At 45.9% G+C, this 5,513-nt stretch overlaps 1 long non-coding RNA gene across 1 annotated transcript; it reads right to left on the reverse strand.

The window, feature by feature from the left end:
• Positions 1–3,431: 3,431 nt before the first annotated feature.
• Positions 3,432–4,919, reverse strand: LOC146982308 (uncharacterized). The gene is made up of 3 exons (XR_015036242.1): positions 3,658–4,919; positions 3,540–3,626; positions 3,432–3,494 (listed from the first exon to the last, which is right to left on the reverse strand). It is a non-coding gene; the product is annotated as an uncharacterized LOC146982308 (long non-coding RNA).
• Between the last annotated feature and the right edge of the window lie 594 nt (positions 4,920–5,513).

Below are 5,513 nucleotides of genomic sequence, written 5' to 3' on the forward strand. Positions count from 1 at the left end.
ACAAACTTTAGGGAGACGCAAAAATGTCAAAAAAGGACAGAGACCGAACTACTTGTCAACTTTGACGGGAATAGATATCTCAGTAGATTTATACATAGACATGCAAGTCATTTTTTCTCTCTTTGAAGTTATTTACAATAATTACATAACACAAAGAATCCAGTTTCAGTTTGACAAAATTGCGAGCATTCAATATTCAATATTACTACTATTATTTATGATAACATAACTCCTTTTGTACTTCTTTAAATCATTGCTATTATAGAATCGTCATAACCTCCCTTTTTTAAAGTTTGTATGTTTGATCACTTTGTGTGAAGCCGTTCGTTCTCCCTCTGGGTTTTTGCAAATGTTTTACTGCATTTTATTTGTCATTTATTGTCATAATAATAATAATAATAATAATCATAATAGTAACAATAATAATAATGATAATAACAATGTTATTTAAGTGTCGTTCCTACTTGCTATGGCAGAGACCATGTGGGTGTGGTCTATCTTCATGGCCCCTCCCCTGACCCCTCCCACCCCTCCCACTAGGGGGAAAAAACACTGATACAAACCAAATACTGTCTCGTATGATGAGAGAGCAGGAGGACGTGTGGGCGGAGCATCAAATAATCAGAAACAACAATTCATATCGCTATGGCGACAGCAGGACGCAGCCTCGACCGGCTAACGGTTAGCTAGTCGTGGTCCGGAGCGGGTTCACCGAACAGGTTTTGGTTTTTGAAAAAAAGTGTTTTCAGGAAGACAAAAATCATCGTAGAGAAGTTTAACGGTCCGACAGCGGAGGAGGAGGAGCTGAAGAGTCCTCGCTGCCTCGCTGAACTCGTGTCTGTTCAGTACAAACTAGGAAGACAGACACTCGTCGTTGTCGTCGTCGTGCTGCTGCTGCTGCTTCGTTCGTCTGCAGAGATAACTGCGCTGCGTCGCGTCCACGCACGACGAGCCCAGCTAGTCGACAGCTACAGCAGCTAATGGTATCATAGGTCAATCTTTGGAGAGCTGGTGTCGCACCCAAACTCTCTCTGCGGATGATTTTTTCCTGCTTTGCGTGATCCCACTCGGACACAAACTGTACACAGCCAATAGGAGCAGTTAAATGGCCACAGAGCCACAAACATACAGTCATAGAAACGCAGTATGTTGGTGTGAGTTTTTATATATAATCTTGTCTATATATGTGACTTCATTAACAAGGCTGAGGTCGCTTCGTCACGCACAAGAAAAAAAGCTCACTGGAGGTTTGTCCGAGAGCTAGCAAACGAGCTACCAAGCTAACTAGGTCTCCCGGTAACATTGAAGGTTGGTCAGATCGGTTATTTCTGCTACACGTTACACAACAACAACAACAATTTTGGAAGCACAAAAATACTATGAACAGGAAGTGCTAATTTCCTTGACAAAAACATCTCACAGATTCAAATTGTGCTCGTTGGCGGTGGAGTTTGCTAACATTAGCTTGGTAGCTGCGAGGTCTGGAGAAAAGGAGCCGCTAACAGCTAGCTAGCTCGCCTTCGTTATGAATTTATTATTTTTGTAGTTGGTTTATAGCAGAGGATTATAAAGAAGCGTTGTTATTATAGTGACTGTGGAGGAGCTGAAGGGGGAAGAGAGGCTTTGGTTTGGTCGACCGGCTTTGACCCGTCGTCGGCCATGACACTTTCAGAGCGACCTGCTAGCAACGCGGTCTGCAAACCTGCGGGTGAGCGCTGATCCTGGTGCGTGACCTCAGAGACCGGTAAACAAGCTGTACATGAAATAATAAAACACCAAAATAACAAGAAGAACAGCAATTAATAATAAATAGAATAAGAAAGCACCACCATTGTCTCCGTATCTATGCCTCAAGTGGAGGAGAAGCGTACATATGCTAATTTCTTTTTCACAGATGATTATGCGTCATATTTTTTCCACCAATCAGACCACAGACTAACATCTACAGGTCGGACGGAAAGGAAAGGTAAGCGGAAGGGATGGGCGTGTGGGTGGAGCCAGACATCGTTGTTGTGGCGTGAGATTATTATGGGATAGGTTTGTCAGTTTGATTGACAGACCAACATGCAGTGAGGGCTGGTGGTTGGCGGTGGGGGTGGGGGTGGGCTTTGTCTTTTCATGTGTTTTCACGATTATTTGTGACGAACATCTTTGTGTAAACTTGACTCGCGTTGTGCTCTTTGATATTAGCGGCGAACATTTTTGAGAACACATGAGGAGGAGGAGAGGGCAAAAAACGCTTTGGTTTGAATTCTAATAAATAGCTATAATAATAATAAGAACAACAACGATAACAGTGATCATGGCGTCCGTTAAGTTACTGCGTCTGATCTCGACACTTTCTCAAAAAGAACAAAGTGGAACTGGTCAAACGGCTGCAACCCGAGGATCTGGTATACGAGCATCAAAACAAACTCGTGCTGCTCCGACACAAACAAACACACACACGCATTCGCACAATTATGCACCAATCTTGTGTCACTGAAGGGGAGGGGGAAGGGGGGAAGGGGAGAGGGGGGCGGCGGGCATGCTGCGTACACACACGAGGGGTTGGGGGTGTTGGGCGGGGGAGGTTAGCCCACTGGTTGAGGTTTTCAGACTCACAACAACAATTAAACGTTGGTGGAGACAATTCCTCCACAAAAGCTCAACACAAATGCATCAGTGGAAGTAAATATAGAGATCAGGTGGTGCAGGTGAGGGTCAGGTGGAGATCAGGTGACCTAGCGGGGGGGTGGGGGGTCAGCGTCAGGGGGTCGAGGGGGCGGCGGGCGAGAGGGGGGGAACTGCACAGCAACGGCAGCACATTTCATTTCAAAATTCGATCTTTCATCATCATCTGTCAATATCAATAATCAATGCACTCCTCCAACAAAACACTTTAAAAATCCAACGTGTTCAGAGAAAACACATGCTGACGCTAACGCTAACGCTAACTAACGCCAACGTCAACACAACTGAGAATGCAGGTTAAGTAAGTAAGAAGGTAGCAAGTCAGCGAACGTGCTAACCAAAAGACGAAAAGGTCCCATGAACGGTAAAGTGCACAACATGGAGGGCAGGTCGGGGGGGGTGGGGTACAAAAAACACCGTCATGCAAACTCCACAACGCTTTTGCATGCCTTTTTTATTATTATTATCATCATTATTACAGACAACGGGATGGGTGGGGTCTGCTGGGGAAGGGGAAGGGAGGGGAGGGGAGGGGAGTTAGGGGGGGCAGACGCCCGGTCCTCAGTGTCGTCTTTTCTACAGTCACACAACTACAACACAAACGGGAGGAGGGAAGACAGGGAGGGAACGCCCGGACAACAAACCCTCACTGAGTTACTTCAGTGACGCTAAAAACCCTTAAAACCGTCAGGATTTTGGGATGTTTGTCCACGTTTTCTGTCCCTGGAGGAGGTAGGAAGAGGGGAGGGGGGTGGGGAAGGGGGCGGGGGCCTGATGGATGATGGCTGCCACACGGGAACAGGAACTTTACAGAAAACACACTTACACACACACACACACACACACACACATACACACACATACACACATACTACACACACATACAGCAAAGAAACGTCAGTGTGAACAAGCTGGCTGGTGCTACGACGGCATCCTCACATCGCTTTCTATTTCTTCTCATCATCCAACCGCAATCACCACCACCATCGCAAAGACTAGCTACCGCGACGACCGTGACGTCACCGTGACAACCATCGACCAACAAGAACATGTAACTGAACCAAGTATCGTGTGGCTGACTCTATGATGCGAGTGATGAACAAAGCATTGTGATCGGTCGACTTTGAAAACAGGTAAGTCAATTCAGTTTTCCCTATTTATCCGATTCCCCAAATTCATGTCTGAAATTGCTTAAGTGAAGCAGCTAGCTCTAAAATAGTCCAAAGACACAGGCTGGGAAACGTGGTATGAACGCACATAGTGGGTTTGATTCACAGGAGAGAAGAATATTTGATATTAAATCCGTCTGTGGACAGATATGATGTTCGAACTACAACAGTCTAAAAATGGCAAAAACCACTTGGAAACCACTCATGAAGACAGGATGAAGCCATGAACACTGACAACACAACAGCAGAGAAAAGTGCTAAATTATTCTAAATCTACCAACAAGTCATCTGAACAAACATCTACTGGACGTCGCTGCTCGGGCTGGTTGCTAAGCTCCGCTGGACACTGACCTTTGGGTTTGGAGGAGTCAAACTCGACTACGTAGCATCACAGATGTAGCTAACAGCGCTAACCACTAGCACTCCCAAGAGAACACAACATGGCGATGTGACTTAATTCCTCCTGTTTACATTTGGCCCTGACAGCCAGAAGCGTTGTTCGCAGCGACAGAGCAGCTAGCGCGATAATAGTATTAGCTGCCTAACAATACTTGTCAAACGCCACATCATGCTAGCTAGCTTCATGTCAGAGCAAAGGCTTGTGGCTTTTTAATCACAGGACCAGGAGTTTTTTTTTGTTTTGTTGTTGTAACGTAAAGTTAATAAAACACGCCACAACTCTACAGCACCTGCACATGCTGAGCTATCTATCTAGTTAGCGAGCTAACACTTTGTCAGATGGAACAAACGGGTTTTATTGCTTTGAGCGTGTTGTGGACTGGAGTTGGAGTTGGAGTTGTGTTGTGCGGTCGTAGCGACCCGGCGTCGGCGTCGTGGCCTCAACAGGAGTCGATGAATCTCCGTATCACAGAGCCTGAACGCCGACCCGCTCATAATACTGTGTAGTAGTTGTCAACACAACCGTGTGTCCAGCGCGGGGCGACACACACACACACACATCTGTGTAACATCTCAACACACAATCACAACATGCTTGTACAACATACAGCCTTGAAAACGTAACACGTGTGTGTGCGTGTGCTCCCGTTCTGCAGTGTTGAGGTGAACACGTCTCTAATTTAATCAAATTTAAGTAGTTTGACCAAATAAATCATGCTAGCTAGGCTACCTCACTAGCCTTTTTTCTTTTTGAGATCTTTGTTTTGAGTTCTTCCCAACACTGGTCTGGACACACGAAGCGTTTTCTTTTTTTCTAACGTGAAGGAAAAACCAGAAAACTTGCAATCAGTCTCCAAAAAGCAGCTTCTACACGATCTACACGTAACACGAGCTAACGCTACAGCATGCTAAGCCACACACTCTAACACTAGCGTTTTGGCGTGATGTGTAAACACAGGCAAGTTCAAAGTGTGTGTGTTGAGGGGAAGTTTTTTGTTTTTTTTTCTCCGGCGCGTGTGCGTGGAGTGACGTGAATGTAGGCGAATCAAATGTGCGTGCGTCACATGTTCCACCCACCAATAAGGAAAAGCCCCTCCTGCTCTGTAGCACCTGTGTAACTAACTCAGGTATTCAGGCGGCGAGTTCAACGTCACGGTCCCCAAACACACACACACACACACTCGCTCAGGCAGGACATGGAGGGAAACAGGCAAAGGCATCAAACCATACGGACTGAACAGTAAAACCACTAAATGAGGAGGCCGATACGTC

This window comes from Trachurus japonicus, chromosome 8 (assembly GCF_045865225.1).
Source record: "Trachurus japonicus isolate A0001 chromosome 8, Traja_1.0".
In the NCBI taxonomy this organism is placed as follows: domain Eukaryota; kingdom Metazoa; phylum Chordata; class Actinopteri; order Carangiformes; family Carangidae; genus Trachurus; species Trachurus japonicus.